This window comes from Xenopus tropicalis, chromosome 6 (assembly GCF_000004195.4).
Source record: "Xenopus tropicalis strain Nigerian chromosome 6, UCB_Xtro_10.0, whole genome shotgun sequence".
NCBI classification, from domain to species: domain Eukaryota; kingdom Metazoa; phylum Chordata; class Amphibia; order Anura; family Pipidae; genus Xenopus; species Xenopus tropicalis.
Window position 1 is genome coordinate 125,948,691 of NC_030682.2, and position 24,112 is coordinate 125,972,802.

A 24,112-nucleotide genomic window follows, 5' to 3' on the forward strand; every position below is an offset into this window, starting at 1 on the left:
TAAATTAAATTCTGCCTTATAATAGAAACTATTCAAGTGTGTCCATTTCTCATATAGACGACTTGAACATTTGCCAGAGCAGCTACAGTAGAAAGATTGTTTAAATGTGGATGCAAATGGGCTGACCAAAGGCAAGTGTCCGTGATTAAATTGTTGGTCTGAGCACCTCATTAACTCTGGCTTTCACACGGTGCGTAATGCGGGGAATAAAACCATAGAGATTAGTTGCACTAAGTAATAGAAAGCAAAAAGTGCTTGCTCTCTCTTGTCAGCTCAGCAATAGCACAGAATGCAGTACCATTCCCTTTTATAAGGAAAACCTCCTACATTTATGTTTTTGAATATTTTTAATACCAAATTTAATGTGCAGTAGAGAGAAAACTTTAACAAAAAAGGCGGCTTTATCACTGTACTGAGTATGCGCAGCCCCGGGATTGAGAAAAAAGACAGGAGGAAGAGGATTGCGTGTGCGCAGGTACCCCGAGCCGGTGCAGTTTTCTACTGACAGGGGCACCAAGCCAGGGTATCAGGTAAGTGAATACAATCACTGGGGGATGCCTTTGGCACCCCTCAGTGACTGAACCTTTCCTTCTTTAAAGTAAAGTATATATGTTTATATTGCTGTATATACTCGAGTATAAGCCTAGTTTTTGTCATGCGGTAAAAAACATTGTGGCCCATTGACTTCAATGCATTTTGCTAATTTTCACTGTTTTGTGAACTTTTTGGCGAAGCGAAATGGGACAGATTCACCCATCACTAATAACATGGCCTTTTCCTATACAAACAGTACATAATGCCATTAGACTGGTGCTGATGAGGGTATTAGATGTCACCTCAGAGTTCCATGAACAGATTAAAAGTTCTTAACCTCAGACCTTGTGCACCTAATGGGCCTAGTAACTTCTAATATAGTTATTTTGCAATAGCATGTACATTATATGAATATGAGCAGTAAACCGTGCAGTTTACCCATAACAAATATTTGCTACAGTTGACTCTGGACAGGACATATATTGTTATTTTTAGTCTAAAAGCACTTCCACTGTTGCCTCTCTCATCTAGTTTTAGGTGTGTCCAGTAATATGTCTCCCAAACATTTATATCATGCCATTGTCTCACCTCTCAACATTCCCTTCTTACCCCGCTGTCCCTCTTTTCCACCTGGATGTCCCTGGTTCAGAGCTGATAATAATTGTCCCCTGTTGCCTCTCTCAATGTAGTTTAAGGTCATTCAGTAATATGTCTCCCAAACATTTATATCATGCCATTGTCTCACCTCTCAACATTCCCCTCTTACCCCGCTGTCCCTCTTTTCCACCTAGATGTTCCTGGTTCAAGAATATACCTGTATTGGCCTCTGTGTTTTTTTACTGAAGACTGATCCATGCTTCAAATCAAAACACCCAGTACACAAAGTGAAAAAACAAAAAGTGCAAACGGTGCCAGTTGGCCAAAAAGGCCTAAAGGGCAAAGAACCTTCAGATCTTCCTTCACTTGGGGAAACCCCTTTGGTCTTCAGACCAATTGCCCCACAAGGGTTGGAAAGTCCCTTTCCTTTATTCAAGGAAAAGGTCACTGTCTTGAACCCCCTGTTAAGGTGCGTCCTACAAAATGTCTCCCAAATAATTACATCATGCCATTGCCCCAACATTCCCTTCTATCTGACTGTCTTTCTTTTCCACCTGGATGTCCCTGGTCCAGGGCTGATAATAATTTGCGTTTAAAAGCAAAATGTTCCACCTACCCTAACAAATATGGTTAAATCAACCAAAACTTACTTCTTACTTCTTGCCCACTACAAATGGAATAGAATTATGGGGCAAAAAATCTGCTTTTAGGAAAAATATGGTTTTATGGGAAAAATATGGTTTTGTAATGAGTCAAACAACTTTGGTGTTAGAGTTTTGGAAATCAGCCTCCATTGCTTTACCCTTCCCAGTGCAGCCCAAGCAGTATGTTTGCCATAGATACTGCATTTACATTCACAGCAATCAGTCTCATACAGGGTACATACATAACACATAGTATTTTAATTTAATTGCACTTATGGTTGGCTCTTCACATATTTTTAGAACTCTTGTTAGCATGCAATGAGAACTGCTCCCGAATGCTAATGGAGACATGTCCTCGTGGAAGGTTAACAATCCTTTGGATATTGATGGGGCTGCTGATATTTGCAATTATTTATGGTCTAATTCCACCGCAAATAGAAAAGGTACAGAGCAATCGCACTACAGATCCACAATGTAATGAGAAACTCCACGAGAAGGACACTATACTGACATTTTTTCATCTGAAAAGTCACATTTTCAATATATTCGAGAAAGGGGATTCCAGAAAAACATATAAGGGGAGAAAATTGGATTTATGGCATTGGAAGGAAAAAGGGCTGAAGGGCAAATAGAGAGATGTGGAGACAGAAGGATCACTTATAGTCAACCTAAGAAAGGAGGAAGGCCATTTTTTTTTTTTTGGAAGTGATTTATACTTTCCTTGCCTCAAGGACGTGCATTGCACTGATTACAGCACATTACTTCCAGCCCCAGAGACCTGCTAAACAATGGCTGCTTCTTCCCTGCACACCACAGACTAACATTTCAGGACAGGAACCATAAGACAAACAAATTTAGTTGTTAGTATCAATAAAAGCCAACTTATTCAATAACACCTCTGTAGATGACTTGTCTCTGTGCACAGGAGAACATCGTAATTACTAAATATTGTTGTGGAACGGAATTTAAAGGGGAACTTCTGCTTCTGAACCAAAATTCACTGTAATCTATTCCTTCGGAAAGTATGAGTATGATTTTATTTGCTGAAATCCAGCTGCAAAACAGTTCTTCTCTTTCTACATCATTTGAAATCCTGACAGGGAAGGAGAGACTAAAACCTTGATGTTAAAAGGTGTAACAACTTCTCCACAGCTTACAGACCACTGATCACAGTGCAATGTATTGTGGGTTATGTAGTTCCTGCATTGTGTGCATTGTGTTCCTTTCCTTATTGATATCACGTGTGCAGGGAATTGTGGGATTGGGAGGATGCAGGCTGAAGGCAGGCTGAGGACAGGCGACTACTGTTACATTTTATTTGAGTCTCAAAGTAGTCAGCAAGATCAGCAGGGGAACAGGGGGTGGGGCTTAGGGAACTGTTTCAAACCATATTATTACATTAAACATCATGAAAAGTTATATCCCACTGATTGGTCCTGAATCAGTATAACAATAAACAGCAAAAATTTCAGTGGAATAAAAACAACAACATTTATTGGCTCAAATTAACAAAACAAAACTAACATATAAAGCATACTATACCAAACAATGGCTAGGTGCATCCCAGTCTCCTAACGCGTTTTGCACCATTTGGTGCTTCATCAGAGGAGGTGTGGTTTACTTGTGTCACTTCCTTTATATACCCTTAGCATTTACAATATACAGTGTGCAGGGTTGCGTAACTAACCCTATATCAAGCTCATAGTATATCAAAAATTTGAAATATACATAGCCATGGGTTTTCAGCCAACCCTGCATATAGCACATATCATATAATTGTATTAGAAACACACCAAATAATTCAAAAAGCACAAAAAAAACACAACCTCTTGGAGGTTTCTAGATAATGATTTCTATGTGTAATATGCAATATTAATATGCAATAGTAAATAGTATATGATATGAAATCAAAGAGATTACTGCTATTATAACTACAGTAATTGCCTTTTGACATTTAGGAAATCTCCAGGATGCAATAACAGCATTAGGTGTTCAATAGTATTATTCCAATGGATTCTTATGCACAATTATGCACTTTAATATTTAGTCATTGATTAAGAAATCTGCATCTATAGGTCTTTTTAGGTGTAGATTTATTGAACTAGTTAAGTTATCACTAATTTGCTTTTTGTTTTTTTGTGCTTTTTGAATTATTTGGTGTGTTTCTAATACAATTATATGATATGTGCTATATGCAGGGTTGGCTGAAAACCCATGGCTATGTATATTTCAAATTTTTGATATACTATGAGCTTGATATAGGGATAGTTAAGCAACCCTGCACACTGTATATTGTAAATGCTAAGGGTATATAAAGGAACACAAGTAAACCACACCTCCTCTGATGAAGCACCAAATGGTGCGAAACGCGTTAGGAGACTGGGATGCACCTAGCCATTGTTTGCTATAGTATGCTTTATATGTTAGTTTTGTTTTGTTAAATTGAGCCAATAAATGTTGTTGTTTTTATTCCACTGAAATTTTTGCTGTTTATTCTTAAACATCATGAAAAGGCTGGATATTTTTGAACTGATGCATGTTGCAAAGTTGCTTTCTTTCCAAAATGCTAATGTTTGGGTGAGGTTCCCCTTTAATAATGGTTGGTATTATTTTCCATTAGGGTGTATTCAGTTCCTGAAAAATTTGATAAAACGTGATAGGGGGAACCATTGCGAAAATAAAATGTAATATGTTTGTCTCAAGGAAATGTGATTTTTTTTTAAAATATAATAAATTAAACATTCTGCACTGTTTCAGAAATAATAAAGTTATTCTTTAGTCTCCCTTTCAGCTATTTGTCTTTCTTCATTCTCTCTTCATGCAGAAGTCAGGCTCGGATTTTGATTGACAGGTAGATCTAATAAATCTTTTAGGGGGGCTCTCTTTTCTAGCAGATGTTTAGAGCTAACTCAAATAACTGACTCTAGCACAAACAAAATAACTGACTCTAGCACAAATTCTGTATCTAGAGAAACAGGCTTTCTGCCAGAGTTTTAAAACTGCTCTCAAGTGCATCTTTTTAGAAAAGTGTACAACCCCCCCCAAAGGATGTATTAAACCTGTCAATCAAAACCTGACCCCACCTACTGCATGAAGAGAGAATAAAGAGAGACAGATGATGAGAGGGGGAGATAGAAGAGTAATGTGATTATTTCAGAAACAGTACAGAATTTTTAATTGATTAGAAAGGTTTTTTAAAAATGTCAGTAGAAAACAATTTAAATAGAGGTATGGGACCTGTTATACAGAATGATCAGGACCTGGCGTTTTCTGGATAATAGATCAATAGAATTGTTTTGCCTCCAATAAGGATTAATTATATCTTAGTTGGGATCAAGTACAATGTACTGTTTTATTATTACAGAGAAAAGGGAATCATTTAACCATTAAATAAACCCAATAGGGCTGTTCTGCCCCCAATAAGGGGTAATTATATCTTAGTTGGGATCAAGTACAGGTACTGTTTTATTATTACAGAGAAAAGGGAATCATTTAACCATTAAATAAACCCAATAGGGCTGTTCTGCCCCCAATAAGGGGTAATTATATCTTAGTTGGGATCAAGTACAGGTACTGTTTTATTATTACAGAGAAAAGGGAATCATTTAACCATTAAATAAACCCAATAGGGCTGTTCTGCCCCCAATAAGGGGTAATTATATTTTAGTTGGGATCAAGTACAGGTACTGTTTTATTATTACAGAGAAAAGGGAATCATTTAACCATTAAATAAACCCAATAGGGCTGTTCTGCCCCCAATAAGGGGTAATTATATCTTAGTTGGGATCAAGTACAATGTACTGTTTTATTATTACAGAGAAAAGGGAATAATTTAACCATGAAATAAACCCAATAGGGCTGTTCTGCCCCAATAAGGGGTAATTATATATATATTTTTTTTTATATATTCTTTCTTTATTAGTTTTCTGGACAAAATAAAAGGGATACAGAAGGAAAAAAAAGGAAGGGGAGAGGGGAAGAAATCAATCAGATCATGTCACAAAATAACAGGCATATCCTTAACAATTAATCCTCTTCACAATTATACATTCACCATACTCAATGCTTCTCTCATGTGGTTTCTGTTTATGTCAATGTTTTTCATAACAAAACAAGCAGTACTATGCAAATACACTAACTGTTAATTCTCTATTACCGCCCTGATTATAGTACTAACACTCCAGTTTTTTCCTTATAATATCATAATCACTAGCTATCTTAATATACTAACCAAGATATACTGATCAAACCGAGATTGATTTAATGAAGTTATGCCAAGGTTCCCATATTTCCCAATAAAGCATGCTTGTTTTATGTAAAATATGGGTGATCTCTTCCATTTTTCTAATGTCTTCCACTAAGTTAACCCACTCCGTAAAGGATGGAGATATCACCGATTTCCAGTTACGTGGGATCAGTGTTTTTGCAGCATGGAATAGGTGGAGAGTGAGTGGGTCAGATATAGCAGACTTTCCACGTGGGCTAAAATATAAAAGGACCATTGAGCCCTCTATATCCTGACATGCAGTCCCCGTAATATTAGCTATTGATAAAAAAATTCTATCCCAAAACTCTCTTAGTTTAGGGCAAGTAAGCCAAATATGTGAGTGAGTTCCTATATCAGACCCACATCTCCAGCAGGAGTCAGGGCTATCTTTGAACATTTTCCTTAACTTTACTGGAGTGTAGTGCCATCTAGTAACCAATTTATAGTTCATTTCTCTCACTCTCGCAGCACGGGAGGATTTATGAATTGTGGAGAAAATTTTCTCCCAGTCTTGGTCATTTAACTCTAATTTTAAATCCTTTTCCCACTCTAGCTGAAAAGCCTGTTTCTTCATTGGAATATTGTGAATAAGTAATTTGTATAAAAATGAAATTGGTTTATCTATCGGACTTGCTTGTTCCATAAACCTTTCCCATTTTGTAGAGGCCCTATCCCACTCCTCCTCCTTATATTTAGACACATAGTAGTAAATCTGATAGTAGTTCCACCTATCTCGGGGGTTCTTCCCCCACTTTTCTTGTATCTCGGGCAGAGAGATCAGCTTTTTATTCCTAATGAAATCCACTATTTTAGTGGGGGACCCGTCTTTAACTTGCCAGTTTTTAAAGGCACCCTTTTCCATGCTGGGAATAAACATCGGGTTCCCCACCAAAGGTTGCAAAATATATGGGGTTGCTGTGAGCTTCATCCCACATCTATTTTGGAACCACCATCTATAGGTGGCCCCTACTAGTGGGTGTTCTTTTAATCCTGTATTTACTAAGGATTGTTCCCCCCATATATAATTCGAAAGAGGGACTGAAGAGCCCTCTTGTTCCAGCTCTACCCAAATTTTTTTTTCCTTTGTTGCACCCGTCCAGCTCTTAATACGGGCGAGTTGGATCACTGCATAATAGAGTCGAGCGTCCGGTAGGGTGAGCCCTCCCTTTTCCTTTGAGAGAGTCAAAAATTTATATTGAATTCTTGCTAACTTATTGGCCCACACAAAGCTTGTAATTATAGACTTCAGTTTTTTAAAATACATAACCGGAATGGAAATCGGTATAGTTTGCATTAAATATAAGATTCGCGGCATCATAAACATTTTAACTGCCTGGATTCTACCTAACCATGAAAGGTTTAAACTATACCAAGAAATATTTGTCTTAGCTATGGATTCCAATAATTGAGGATAATTTTTTTGGAACAATTGCGATAAATCTGCTGGGATTTGTATTCCCAGATATTGAATTGCCTCTCTAGCCCACCGAAAAGGAAAGTTCGCCTCCAGCGATTTCTTTGTTGATTTAGAGATATTTAAGTTTAAGATTTCTGATTTAGATAAATTAACTTTGAAATTAGAAAGAGATCCAAATTTATTAATCAAATTCAATACATTGGGCAATGAAATCATAGGGTTCGTTATAAATAACAAAAGATCATCGGCAAAAGATATATTCCTTATTATTTACAATAATACCCGCTATATTAGGATCTTGTCTAAGCTGGCAAAGTAAGGTTTCCATAACTAATACGAATAAAATTGGGGAAAGAGGACATCAGGGGTAATTATATCTTAGTTGGGATCAAGTACAGGTACTGTTTTATTATTACAGAGAAAAGGGAATCATTTAACCATTAAATAAACCCAATAGGGCTGTTCTGCCCCCAATAAGGGGTAATTATATCTTAGTTGGGATCAAGTACAAGGTACTGTTTTATTATTACAGAGAAAAGGGAATCATTTAACCATTAAATAAACCCAATAGGGCTGTTCTGCCCCCAATAAGGGGTAATTATATCTTAGTTGGGATCAAGTACAGGTACTGTTTTATTATTACAGAGAAAAGGGAATCATTTAACCATTAAATAAACCCAATAGGGCTGTTCTGCCCCAATAAGGGGTAATTATATCTTAGTTGGGATCAAGTACAGGTACTGTTTTATTATTACAGAGAAAAGGGAATCATTTAACCATTAAATAAACCCAATAGGGCTGTTCTGCCCCCAATAAGGGGTAATTATATGTTAGTTGGGATCAAGTACAGGTACTGTTTTATTATTACAGAGAAAAGGGAATCATTTAACCATTAAATAAACCCAAAAGGGCTGTTCTGCCCCCAATAAGGGGTAATTATATCTTAGTTGGGATCAAGTACAGGTACTGTTTTATTATTACAGAGAAAAGGGAATCATTTAACCATTAAATAAACCCAATAGGGCTGTTCTGCCCCCAATAAGGGGTAATTATATCTTAGTTGGGATCAAGTACAAAGTACTGTTTTATTATTACAGAGAAAAAGGTAATAATTTTTACAAATATAAATTATTTATTTAAAATGGAGTCTATGGGAGATGGCCTTCATGTAATTCAGAGCTTTATGGATAATGGGTTTCTGGATGATGGATCCTATACCTGTACACATAAAATACTCACTAAACACAATAGGCTCTTCCTTCTTACTTTACTGATATTAATCTAATGTGAATTTTATCCTATATACAAAGATAAATAAATTTATTAATACAATAAATATTTGAGTGTGTAACAGGGCAGTGGGATATTGCGCAGACTCGCAACTCACAAAGTGCAATAAACCAAATTTAATAAAGAAGTACAAATGCCCTATATTTAGTATGGGGATACGATTATGGCCTATATTGCTTAACTTTGCTGAAAATGATAATTACTTTGCTATACTGGATATTAAAATAAAGCACATTAAGCAGCAGTAGAGGAAATTCTTGTGGAGAGACCAAGTTAAACTCCAGTCTGAATTTATGAATTATTTAAAAATCGATTAAATTTTGCAACACATGGAAATGTTCCTTATAAACAATATGATTATAACTATAAAAATGTTTAAAAAAACTTTTAATATTAATAACCAGCAGATTTATGTGATGCGTAGATGGCACTTAAACACTGGCCTTGCTCTCACAACTGTATTCACAGATGGAGGCGGCAGTAGTGCCTTATGGCTCAATGGGCTGTAACATGTGGAAAGGGATTACACGTTACTAGTGCAGGACTGATATATTTCCTACTAGCTCTTGGTTCTAACCATTTAACCCTATTGTCTGACAGCTGTGATATAAGATTAGTTTAGTATAATAACATAGTAATCTAGGCTGAAAAAAACAAAAATCACACATCCATTTTGTGAGTTTTGGGACTCCTCCACTTACATGGAAGTAGGAGAAACAATAGGTTACCTGAAAGCAGTTATAATGTGTATCGCTGGCTTCTTCTGAAAGCTCAGACTAAAGGTGCCCATACACCTTAAGATCCACTCGCTTGGCGATGTCACCAAGCGAGCGGATCTTCTCCCTATATCCCCCACCTATGGGTGGGCGATATTGGGAGAATCCAGGCTAATTAATTATAATGACGGGTATAGGCAAAGTCGGTCCGGGGACCGCATCAACGAGCCGATGTGGTCCCCGATCCAACTATATTTTTTAACCTGCCCAATTGAGATCTGGGTGATTTCAGGCCAGATATCGGTCAGGCAGGCCCGTCAGTAGTGCCCATACACGGGCCGATTAGCTGCCGAATTGGTCTAAGGGACCGATACCGGCAGCTAGAATCGGCCTGTGCATGGGGACCTTAAGGCACAATGCACTGAGATGGCACCTACACACCAATATTACAGCTAAACAAAATACATTTGTTGGTTCAAGAATAACATTTTAAATGGTAGAGAAATAATTTTATTTGCAATGTAAATAGTGTAATTTATAAATGAAGTACACACCATAAAAATCATGACATTATCCCTTTAACCAGCTTTGCTGCTTTTCTTTGGACTTGTTTTGTTTTGACCTGTTTGCACACTGGAGACCAAAACTGCACTGAACATTCTTAATGGTGCATTGTAAAGGGAAATAATTACCCTACCCCTTTTAACTCGGATCAAAACCCTGTTTGCACTTGCAGCTGCTGACTGGCATTGCCGGCTACAGCCAAGTTTATGAACCAGAAGTATCCCTAGGTCTTTCCCCATTAAAGATTTCCCATTTCTCATTAGGGTATAGGTGGATTGCATATTTTAGATCCTAGGTGCATAACTTCACATTAATCAACAAATTATTAATTAATAAATTATCTTATCTCGCCAGTTTGTCCAGATCCTGTTGCAGGAGAGAACTGATTAAGCACATTTGATTTTAACAACCCAATTATTTCCATTGTAAAGGGGCCACAGTCTCCACCTGCATCTTTTTACTACTGATACACTTAAACAAAAAATCTGGCAGTTTATCATTTTCTACCTTGCTGTGTTACACTTGTGGAATATAGTCTATAAAAGAAGCAGCTCAGTTTCCCTCCGACTTGTAGTTTTTAAATATTTTCCCCTTAGTATTAACTTCCTTACTTCCAAGTTAATTCACAAAGGGGGTCCTGAACTCTCACTTTTTACTCTCATTTTAAATTACAACGACTTCTATTTAGTGTTTTTAGCAGAAAAATGTAATGTCCTAATCTATGCAATGAAGCGCTGATTCTAAGGTACTAAAACTGCTTTCCTTAAATATAGAATTTTTGTTGACTGTATATATGCTTGCTATAAACATTAAATGAGATAATGCTCTGATTACAGTTGCCCAAGGATTCTAGTAGTTGCACTTTTGCTAATCATTATTATTAGAGATCACTAGATCCAGTATAGCAGGATTGGTTCAGTGACATTAAATTGCCATGTAACCTCCTGAGAATAATGCAACCTGCGCACTTTGCTAGTTATTCCCTTCTAGTGCCTGTTGTTGTTCTACTCTCTCACTTTCTTCTCTTGCTAAGCAAGACTCAGTTGACATCTTAGTTATGAAGAGCTCTGTGTGGTGCTCTTAAGTTCTTGCTTATAAGGCCTCGCTATCTAATGCTTTTGTGCCCCGTGCAATGGACATACTAGTGGTACAAATTAATAAGGAGCAATATTTCAGATGTTTTTTTAACTTTCAGCTTCCATAACTCATTAATAACAATTAATATTATATTATTTCATTTGTCCATCTAAACCTTTTTGCTTATAAAAGAGATATGCTAAACAAGTCATCCAGAAGCAACAATTTTTTTTCTTACACAGAATTTTATATTTTTGTCAAGAGAACACGACTCAAATTCAACACAATTTCCATTTTATGCTAACTTCAAGGTTAGAGACAAGGTCTTGGTTTTCCCTTTCTTTCCAAAAACTGCGACATCTAATGAAAACATTTGGTCAGTGTTTCCTTAGCTCTTTCATCATTATTAAGCAAATGAATCCTGTGGCCTTTAAGTTAGAGCTTTCTCCATCATTCAGGCTTTGTGGTTTTTGCAGGATCTTGGTTGACCATTAATATGCATTATTTGGGTCTTTGGCTTTGCTTTTCCATTGTTATCTCTGCCTTCTGGACTTGCCTGATTGCCAAAGGCATGAGTGATGCTTGTGTCCACCTTGATTTTAGATTTGCATGTCTTTCCCTTGACTGGAAGTCTTATTGAAGCTCTCCTATCACAGTTGCTTTGGGGTTTTTTTTGCATCCACTTCTTGCATGAGACTAGGGATTTTGCTCCTCATTCCAGGCTTCTAAGGAAACATGACATTGGAACATACAACATGTATTTAATTCTCTACAGAAACAAAAATTGGTTGAGTTGGCTTATGAATAAGGCTTTACAAATCCAATAAAATGAATGGAAAGATTTGGTTTGTATTGTCTGAAAAATGACACAAGACTTTTGTTAGACATCCACTACAGCTTTTTAATTATAATCACAGCTAGCCTTTAATTTTGTCTTAATGGGAACTATAGCGTAGGGCCAAGATAACTTGTTTGTGCTCACAGACAAAATTAAAGTCGAATCTTCTTTCATACACTTACATTTTCCAGTAGCTGTTATACTGTACATTCACTACACCAGATGAATGTGCTGTGGGGGTCTCCAAACAACAGTTTACTATTTGAAAAAGCAATGGCATGTTTAACTACAGAGGTGTGGATCATGGAGGCAGTGGGGCAACATGGGGTGGGCAAAGTCTAAAACATAAGGCAGAAGAAAAACTTAGATCAAGTCTGGGATGGTAACTCCTGCACTTATATATTATTTCATAAATGCATGTACATTACTGTATTTTTATGGGGATACGCTGTATTCAACCATTATGTGTATTTCCTTCAGTTGGCCTCTGCTATATTATAATGCAAGTGTGTTGCTCTTTGAATTATTTCAGTAGCAAGACAGGTGCTAATTTAGTATTTGTTTCAAGGTCAAGTGTTTTTTACGCTTATACTGAGATGGAAGTAGCAAGAGGCCTGATAAATAGCTCCAAGTTCCTTCTGAATATTAATGAGAGATACACTATATAATTCTGACTCCTTCTTTAACTTCATGATATTTGTATTGTTTCATTCACAAGTTATATTCAGAATCAGGGTTGGGCAGAGATGGCATTAGGCCTGATCAGTTGGGCCCCTTACTGGAATATACATTGGTGTATTTAAAGGTAGCCACCATACGGAACAGCAGAAATTACTGTTATTGTTTCCAAGGTTCATGATTTAGGGTAGGGCTAGGAGACAGCTCCTTACCCCTAAGAACACAAATATATGTATGTATATTGAGTGATATTTGCAGTATATACAGTAGGGACAACTAACCCCTTTCAATATGGGAGCTCCACCCCCTACTGTGATTTAGGCCCATACTTTGTCTTCTTCTTTGCACCTACAGTTTATTAGACAAAGGGATAAAATATCATCCTCTTTCTGAGGGGAGGAGTGAAGAAAGTCAATAAATAAGTTAGGAAGTAAGTTCCAAGAGGGTGAGTGACTGTGTAGATTCATTTGTATTTGCCTGATGAAGGTGTCTTGCAATGTATTTTTATTGTTAGCCAATATAGGTATCATTTCTACAATACTCTTGTATTTGTGTTTTTTTTTATTATTATTTTTGTGTAGTTTTTGGGAGACTTAAGAAGAGGAAGCAACTGGCAGAATGAGTCATGGAGCCTTTCCCAAATGAAGGGAGGCCTAGAGACCAACATTCCTCCCACCAAGGCCCTTTAGACTTTTGGACCTGTTAAGGACTGCAATATACCAGCTTATCTGTGGACTATCTATGGGACACTGCAGGCAAATCTTTATGTCTTAAAATGGCACCAACATTTGTGCTAATTACTGATTAAAATTACTTGAAAATCCTATCCTTAACCTTAAGGTTCTCTTGCCTGATAAATATACCATATTATGGTTTATTGGTTAATAAGGCCTGTTACACATATTTGCATATTGCTAATGAAGGAGTGTTTTATAATGAATAATTTTCATAACATTAATCAACACAACAGAAATGGACATTTTCAAAGTGTCACTTTTTCAGTGTGTTTTCTTTGAGTCTGATTGGAATTAATAAATGGGAAGATGCTGAGTATACAAAAGACAGATCCTTCCACATGACCAAAATGATGAGTCTAAGTGACCCATGCCAGCAGCCAGTCGATTCTGTATACAAGATGCATTCTTTAGTAGATCACTTGGGGGCATTTATCATGACTCAAGTCTTGGAATCTGCCATAAAATGATTATAAACTTCCAGGTTCTAGTACCAGGTAGGCTGCTTCCAAGTCAGCCCTATGCACTTCTTGTGTTCACTGCATGAGAAACTCAACAGAGCTCAAATGGCCCCTCTAGTTAAGTCCAAGACCACTGTACCCAATGTTTTACTTTACTGAGCACTCCATGTTCTAACCTTGTGCTACCCCTTCTGGGTGTGCCAATTAGCCTGGAACAAGAAGCTTAGCTTATAATAACTTATACGCCTAGGATCTAAACACATAAAGCCTTTACTTACTGTATATTTGTCATCTGGTCAACGCGAAAATGCCTCTTGCCAATACCGACATGTAGGCATAAAATGTTTCAAAGCCAAAAGTTAATTTATTTTTCTAAGTCTGACATATATTTATTTTTCTAATAGATAATAAGTGATAGCAGGACATTTAAAGACATTTAGCAGGTCTGGAGCAAAATAATGTTTAGCGTTTGATCTTTTTGTTCCTAATATATAACTCTGCATCTGTCACTTTGGCAGGTTCTTTAGATATTTATATTGAGATAAAATGTGTTTTATTTTGAGACATATTTCACTTTTTTACATATATTGTTTTTGAAACTTTTTTTACAATGTTGCTGTGCATACAGACTGCTGATAATTGCTTTGATACATCGCATTAATATAATGGGAAAGGTGAAAGCATTACATGTACCACATGGAAGTCTGTCAAGCTGCACCACCAAAAGCATCAAACAGTATGAAATCAGGTCCTGTGGTGACACAGACAATTTTTAAATGTCAATGTCCCTTTAAAGGGGAAAAAAATATCCCCCATAGGCTCACAGAGTCATTCAACCCATCGCTCACCTCGTTCCATGAGTAAGCAATGGTTTCTGGTAATTGAAGTCTCTCTGCTTTCCAAAGTTGGGCTCATATAAGTCTGCAGGTCAGCAAAGTGCAATTTCAAGTGCAACGCATCCTTTGTTTCCCCACAATGCAGCATTTGTTCCCCCAGAATTCCAGCATCATTGTGGCTGCGCAGGGGCAATGCTCTTCATGCAGTTGCGCTGTGCCTATTGCAATTTTGTCCAGTTTGCAAAAATTAATTAATACAATAGCACATGTGCTTCCAATTTTGTTGAAACATTTTTGATGCAACTTTTTTGAGGCGACCGCTGCTTTTTTTACACAACATGCAACTTTTTCCTCACTCAAAAAATTTTGCTCATCGCTATTGTAGATCCATTCCTTTGGAAAGGTCACTACATTAGTGAATTTCTTACAGCATAGAGTATTTAGCATTATTGCTGTTCGAGAGAAAGCCATTATTATTGGATTTAAAAAAAAGTAATTTAGGGATTTTAATGCAATCTCTGATTAGCACATTTTGCTATGAACAGGCTGGACTCTGACTGCAGCATGGGCTGAACTGCCAGGTTTGATATGAACGCTAGTAATTCCAGCCTAGAAATTGGCAGTCAGTTGCAAAAAAGAAAAAAATAAAGAGAGATATAAAGTGCTTTTGGGGAGCCAAGCAGTCTGTTTAGTAGCTGAAAATTTTTAGAACCAAAACTTATGAACCAGCAAGATCCAAAAATGCAGTAAAGCATTATCATATAGATCATAAATTGTCATTTGTGTAAAATAAATCTCCCATGTGAATGATTTGTGAAAAACAACAGTTATATACCATGTGGGAAGGCAATAACACACTCTGTAGGTATGGGCCAAGCTGTCATTTGATTAACACAGTATGTGCCAGTCTTTCCATTGGATGTCAAGCTGCATATGTACTACTGTATGTGTGGGAGTTCTCCTATAGCCAATATACTGCATATTGCCACATTCAAACATTATTCTGAAATAAATAAACATTATATTTGTCATTCTTATTATTAGGAAATTTAGAAAACATGTTGTTTCTTAAATGTTGTATTTTTAGGCTAGCCAGAAATGGATAAATGTCAGTCTGCTACACTAGATACCGTATAGCTTCAGGGGAGCAGGGACCAATGGACGAGGAGCTATCCTGTATGCAAGGCATGACAAAGGATTCTCTATTGAGACAAAACTATAGTTATTCTTGATTGAAAATGAGCCGGTATTTGGGAACAAACTTGTGAAGCACTGTAAGGCTAAGGTCCTGCAGGAGGAAACTGCTCAACTTCAGAAAATGAAAGCAATGCGGTGAACTTTGCACCAGCGACTCCTATTGTTGCTGGTAGAAAGGCATTTCCACCAGTAGCTGAAATCTATCACGGCGACTAACTCGCTCTGTGGGTCCTCCAGTTTTATAATTAAGAAATCACCACATTATTGAAAAAGTCCAGAGCAGAGCAGCTAAGCTAATAAAGATTGTGGAAACCCTGAGTTATGAATAAAGACTGGCCAATTTGGCATTGTTTATACTGATATGATCTCAATAAATAAATACTTAATGAGGCTACATAATAAGCGTTCCCCACTAGTGCTTTCAAAAGGACAAGATGGCATCCCTTGAAGTTAGATAAGACAAGGTTTCAGTAAAACAGGCCATACACTTGAAGATCTTCTCATTTGGCAAGGTCACCAAATGAATGTATCTTCCACCGGTATGCCCACCTTGATTTTTGGGCAGATATAGTTCAGGTAGGACCATCGGAGGGACCCATACATGGGAAGATAAGCTGTCGAATAAGTCTGGAGGGGGCTTTAATCTGCCTGCGTAGGGAAATAAAAGGCAACTGATAGTAATACTCTTACGGTCGATTAAGGGAGTGGTCTAATTGCCCTTTTAGAATTGGAATTTTCCCTTTCTAGGGCAAACTGAAAACAGCTTCAGATGGGGTTTTCTGTCTTCCTCAGCATCATTTACATATATAGTAGCATTTAGCTGTATCTTTTTTCAGCCTCAACTACTATCTAGTAGTAATGTAGGATCTACAAAAAGTCAGCCCATGCTTGACCCTAACATACCCCCTTTCAACCCAACAAGCAGTCACCTCATATATACTGTTGCCCACCCATGGTGGCCATGGGCAAAGTGTTATGCTAGACCACATGTGTCAAACACAAGGCCCGTGGACTGAATACGGCCCCTCTGGCTGTTTTATGTCATCTCTGGTGACTGTGCCTGACTGTGTAGCACCAATTGCCTGACTGTACAGTATCTCAATAAAAAATTTGCCCGGCAACTTAGCCTTTGTTTTAGATTTCAGCCTACTTATGTGATTGAGTTTGGCACCCCTGTTCTAGACCATGAAAGACTGCTGTGTAATTATGTAACTATGTAAGAATCCTGTAGTGGATTGGGTACCATGTTTTGGTTTTGCAAGCACATTAGCGTGCATTATAGACAGATGGGAGAAATCATTTTCCCCATAAAAACGATCAGCGCACCAAAGGTCCCCCCCTTTAGATTAGAGGAACGGAGCTTCCATTTGAAGCAGCGTAGGTGGTTTTTCACGGTGAGGGCAGTAAGGTTGGGGAATGTTCTTCCTAGTGATGTTTTGATGGCAGATTCTGTTAATGCCTATAACAGGGGCTTGGATGAGTTCTTGAACAAGCATAATATACATAGCTATTGTAAAACTATAATCTACAATTAGTATAGACATTGGGAGATATTTTACATATGTGAGTGTATAGATAGGTTGAAAAAAGTGGGTGTATAAACGTGCACTAGGGTTCATTTGTAGGGGTTGAACTTGATGGACTTTGGATTTTTTTAACCCAACTTATCTAGTACATGGCATGGCATGTGTCATGGACATTTCCAATCCAATTTGAATTCCATTGTCACTTCCATTGAAGGCCTATATTACTTACCTCTCCTGGCTTGCCTGTGTACCATCAGAGTATATTAAACATCCGTATATTTGCTGATAAGCATTATTTGTATTTCTTGGCATTACATTTCAGATTTCCCATTCTTAACAATGACTGTAATTTTCCCAAATTATTACTCATGGCTGATTACAAAAGTCTGTTCTACAGTAAATCGTTGTCCTCACAAAGTGCATAGATATATATTTATATATAAAGTACTTTCCTTTTTAGAATATGAGACTACAAAATATGACCTGTGCATTGAAAACAGATTATGTTGATAATAAAAGACAACTTTATATTTAGTATCCCATTTTCTTTTCTCTTGTATTATAAGAATTGGGAATTAAGAAATGAGAAGTCTGGGGACTGAGCAGTAAATTTTTTTATTCCAAATGATAGATAACAAACATGTTTAGGAAATGTGTTACATGCTTGTCTTATTCCTAGCAAATGACTAATAATAGGTAGTGTACAAAGCGCAAGAAAATTGCCCTAATCGGCCGTATTTTGCAGTATACACACTGCCTTCTAAATTGCTACAGGTATCAGTGTTCCATTACTGAGGGCAGTGTGCTGCAGCCTTACCATATAAATACTGCATCTGTCAGTGTTACACTGCTGTCCTTGGAAAACAGCATTGCTGCAAAAGCTACAGCCACCATCGTTTTCCTATATCTGTAACTCTGCTTCATTAGAAAGGCCCTGATCTAAGGTTGGACAATGGAGCTGAATATGGTCTACTGGAATCTTACATCAAACACATTTGTTTTTATTCAAACTTTCTCCTTGCCGTTAGTTGTAATGGTTTACTTTTATCCCTACTCATTTGGGACCCTGCAGCCCATTGTTATAGGTTCAATTGGTTTAAAGTCATAATCTTTTATATTACAGGCATGGGACCTGTTATCCAGAATGTTCGGGACCTGGAGTTTTATGGATATGGGATCTTTCTGTAATTTGGATCTCCATAACTTAAGTCTGCTAAAAATCATGTAAATATTGAATAAACCCAATAGGACTGTTTTGCCTCCAATAAGGATTAATTATATCTTAGTTGGGATAAAGTACAGGTACTGTTTTATTATTACAGAGAAAAGGGAATCATTTAACCATTAAATAAACCCAATAGGCTGTTCTGCCCCAATAAGGGGTAATTATATCTTAGTTGGGATCAAGTACAGGTACTGTTTTATTATTACAGAGAAAAGGGAATCATTTAACCATGAAATAAACCCAATAGGGCTGTTCTGCCCCCAATAAGTAAGAATTATTTGCTTATAAAGGAGTCTATGGGAGATGGACTTTCTATAATTCGGAACTTTCTGGATAACGGGTTTCCGGATTTTTATTAGTATTATTAATAATTACAAAGCACCAACATATTACACAATGCTGTACAATAAATGGGTATATACATTGAACATATATATTACATAAAAAAATACAACTGGTACAAGATGTAAAGAGGGCCCAGTGCAATAGAACTTACAATCTAAAAAATATTTTTCCCCCCTGCAGTATTTTGTGCTTCTTTTCCTTGCAGCTCTTCTTTTGCTGCTGACGCATGTGTACCTGGCTGTTAAAAGCCCCTTTTTATCCCTCCTGGAATCCTCTGCGAATGGTTTATACAGTTTGTTGGCTCCTAATGAAAGCAAAACCATCAGAGCAGTGACTCTGTATCCTTACGAATTCTCCTGGTAGTGAGCATTTCAGAGAAGAGAGATGATGCCCTGCGAAGTGTGAAAAGCCTTTTGTAGCGAGGTAGAAAGACATCATCTCCTCGTGAGATTGTTCGATTGAAAGCATTTAGCTGCTGCCGGCACTTTCAGGTGGAGGTTTTCTATTTAGATCATTACCATTTAGCTTAGACTCAATACCAGGGAACAACCACTGAGCGTCAGTCTATAAACTGGACAAGGTAGCGAGGGTAGAAGGTGCCCAACTGCCTGCCTTACAGGATGGGCACACCCTGGCACCCAGGATATGCAGGATGGGCACACCCTAGCACCCAGGATATGCAGGATGGGCACACCCTAGCACCCAGGATATGCAGGTATCCCAGTGTGTGTGTTGAAGCAGATTATACACAGATTATTTGCTTACATGGAATAACGTTGCTATTTTACAGCATGTCAGATGGTATCAGTCCTGTGCTGACTGTCTACAAATGTTTTTGTTGAAACCACATCAATGTTGATTCCTAATTAAATGCATTTTATAAACATAAATACTTAGTTTAGCATTTATTTGATGCCTGTTTATCGCACCTGGGTGTTTCCATGACAACCAAATGTACCTGAACAGTCCAAAGTTAGGGGGCCAAATGAGTCAGATCTGACGATAAGGTGTCCCTTCAGCAGAATAATTTACTTAACTGCGTAAGTGCTGAAAGCCAGCACTTTTTTTTCTCATGTGACGGCTTAAGTGGCCATACAAGGACCAGGTATACTCTCACAACCTGCACTATCCTTGACGGATATCCACAGTACAATGAGATTTTTTAGGATTGGCGTGCCACCATTCCCTTACAGATATTCAAATGTAGGGATCCATAGGGTTAAGTGCCCTATGGTTTCATATCCCTACCTTTTCTTATCTGTACTGTTATAGGGCAGAGCCCTCTATACTCAGGTTACAGTTCTTAAGCTATCCCTAATAGGTTTAGCCAGGTTAACCACTCCCCTTGCAGACTATATAGTGTCTTGCATGGAGGAGTGTCGTCCTCTTTGGCTGCCACTGCTTCAGGCATCAGACCACTGAGCCTGGAAGCACACAGCCCCAGTAATCTACCATCTTAAGTCGGGGACAGGGCCCCGTGAATGAGCATTAGCCAGCACAGTAAGAACTATTTCATAGCACTCTCTAGGAGAAGTGAGCATAGTCAGCTTAGCTAGAAAGGGCAGCCATTAGCCCCACCAAAGGAGTTGTTAAGGTTTAGCCTACCCCGGCTCTGTTTGCCTTGCTGAAGGGACCAGTTAAGACGCAGGATTCAGGTAGTACTTTGCCCCTGAACCATAGTCCACTGGGAGGAATCCGTTACAGTAAGGGTATTCACCTCGGGTATGCAGCTAATACTCTGCACTTCTCCATATTGGGCTACACTGTTCCTAAGGGTCACAACTGCTACTCTCTACTGTGATCATCTATACCTGCTGTGTCTGTGAGTATAATACCCTGTTGCACTATTCTACCATTGTATTGGACAATAAAGTATTATTCAGGTATTCTGCAAGAGCTCCTGGCGTCCTATTACATTATTTATTGCACAACACCAGTGTGAGTTGTAGTTCTACTACACCGTTAAGCCCTGACACAGCTCCCACTTAGCGGAGGCCCATCCTGGGTTTGCCATATCTAAGCCAAACAAGTGTTACACATATAAAACAAAGTTTTGTACAATATTAATTGTGCATCTATGGCCACCTTTAGTTTAGAAGGTGATTGTTCTGCTGAAGGCAGGCTGCAGTGTTAGAGGTTTGTATTTCTCTACCTGTACCAAGCTTCCTGTCTACAATAATTCCTAAATATCTTTTTAATACATTTAGTTACCCAGTTTTATTTATCTGATATTGTCTTTCATACCATATGTGGAATGCTTTTTTGACCTCATAGATTTCAATCATAATGAATTTCAGAGAGCATCTCTCAGTAGTGCCTTAGCCACCAAATGCACAAATCTGATTTAATATCGTTAAAGGCTTCTGGCTTTGGAACCAAAATTTGTTAAAGAGCCCCACACAACACAGAAACCCCTAATATATATATCACTGTAATCTGTTCCTTCAAAAAGTATGAATAAATACAATTATTATTTGCTAAAATTCAGCTGCAAAACACTACTTCTCTTTCTGCATCATTTGAAATCCTGGCAGAAAAGGAGGGACTAAAACATTAATGTTACAACTTGAAAAATCTTCTCCACAGCTTACAGACAGCATGCAGGAACTACATAACCCACAATGCATTTCATAGTGATGTTCCTTTCTTTACTGACATCACGTGTGCAGGGAATTGTGGGATTGGGAGGATGCAGGCTGAAGGCAGGCTGAGGACAGTCGACTACTGTTACATTTTATTTGAGTCATAAAGTAGTCAGCTAGATCAGCAGGGGAACAGGGGGCGGGGCTTAGGGAACTGTTCCAAACCATATTACATTAAAAATCATCAAAAGGCTGCATATTTCTTAATTGATGTATATTGCAGAGTTGCTTGAAATTATGTTTATTTTTTAAAAAGCTTACATTGTGTTTGGGTGAAGTTCCCCTTTAGGTAGTTTATTGTCATTAAAAAAAGCCAAAATTCTAAGAGGAGCAAATAGAAAATGATTGCATTTATAATAATTAGCTCTCTATCTCTGATGCTTATAGGTCACCTATAGTCGTATTTATGCACCAATCTATATGGAGAAGTGTCAGAAGCAGATTACCATGATGGAAATGCTTTCATCTTTATATTTTTTTCTCACCCACTTTACTATGTCCTTACTTCTAGGCAAATTATAAATTATTCAGTTACAGATGGAGCATATTTCTTTGTTGGCTTTTAAGTAACAAAGTAGATACCACCCACAAATTGTCTTCCCTGCAGACAACACTTATCTCACAATTCCTAAGCTTTCTCCCTTTTCTTTTACTTCTTTGATCTTGTTACTCAGCCTCTTGTCTTTACCACGTACCTTGTTGTTCCCTTGATCCTATGCTCTAGTTATTAGTGTAACATTGTGCTGCTGTCCTTACTCCAGCCCTTACACATATACTAAATTCTTCCCTAGCTTAACACTGTTTTGAGGCTATTCCTGAAAGGCCACACTCAGCCAATCCAGGCTCGCTATTTCCTTGGTTCACTTCTTCTGCTAGCCTCTAAACACATAAACATTTTAGGATGTATTTATTAAGCACAATTGCAGTTAACTTGTGTCAAAAGCTGCTCCCTGCAGCCCCAATACACAGGAATCCTGGAACTCCCATCAGCCTAGCTCTGAGGTTCCCATGCAGCCGGTGTCAATAAATGCAGAGTACTTGAGCTTTTCTAATTCAGTGCAGGAATCATTTTGATTCTGAGCACCAGAAATGATGACACTGTCCAGTTTCTCTCATATATCGGAGCCTATGCAATCTGGTTTTAAACCTGCACACTCTACTGGAATATTTTTATTTAAGAGTCAGATGATATCCATCCATTCATTTGGCTTTAGATACAATTTGTATGCATATTTTTATATACCATATTTAGACACCCCTCCAATAACCACTGCAATTTAGACACATATCTTGTACTAATCTCTACAATTACTATTGATGGCACTCTCATTTACTGTACAGGCTGCCTGAGACAATCTTTGACACTTCATCCTCTAATCATACTTTGCAGTATTGCCAGGGTTTTAAAAAAATTCAGCCATGCCCTTATCTTAATCCACCTAGGCCACTGCATCCTATTGCTGACCAGCCTCCAAGCAAGACTTTACTTCTTCAGTCTAGCTTAGACATAGCTGCTGAAATCTTTATCCTCTGACCTGATTCTCTCCTGTTAAAATCTTTATTATGGCTTCCCTTTACCTATAAAATCCATTTGCTAACCTTCAAAACTCTTTACTCCTCGACATCTAACTAAATGTCATTGCTGCAGGCCTTTGGCATTCTAGCCATCAGTTTTTGAAGATATTTGGGAGAGGTGAGACTAACCTGTAAATAACATTTCTATGACCTTACGGTTACGCTCTTCCCACAAGGGCTTTATAGGGCTGAGTTCTGGCAATTGTTCCCAATAGTCCATCAAAGACATCAAATTATACTTTGGACCCTTGTTGTTCTCCATGATGAAATTTGGAGAGGCACAGAGGATGGAATGATATTGAAAAAACAAACACATTTTTTTGGTGATAATAATCCCTTCCATGTTAGTTTACAGTATGTATGGCAAGCCCAACATTTTGATCAGTAATTGTGACCTTTCTCAAGGGGGGAAAACTCACCTCATTTTTGCAAGTGTGTCATCTTGGCTTGATATATTATACAGGTATGGGATCCGTCAACCGGAAACCCGTTATCCAGAAAGTTCTGAATTACGGAAAAGCTGTCTCCTATAGAATCATTATAAGCAAATAATTCTAATTTTTAAAAATGATTTCCTTTTTCTCTGTAATAATAAAACAGTGCCTTGTACTTGATCCCAACTAAGATATAATTAACCCTTATTGGGGGCAGAACAGCCCTATTGGGTTTATTTAATGGTTAAATGATTCCCTTTTCTCTGTAATAATAAAACAGTACCTGTACTTGATCCCAACTAAGATATAATTACCCCTTATTGGGGCAGAACAGCCCTATTGGGTTTATTTAATGGTTAAATGATTCCCTTTTCTCTGTAATAATAAAACAGTACCTGTACTTGATCCCAACTAAGATATAATTACCCCTTATTGGGGGCAGAACAGCCCTATTGGGTTTATTTAATGGTTAAATGATTCCCTTTTCTCTGTAATAATAAAACAGTACCTGTACT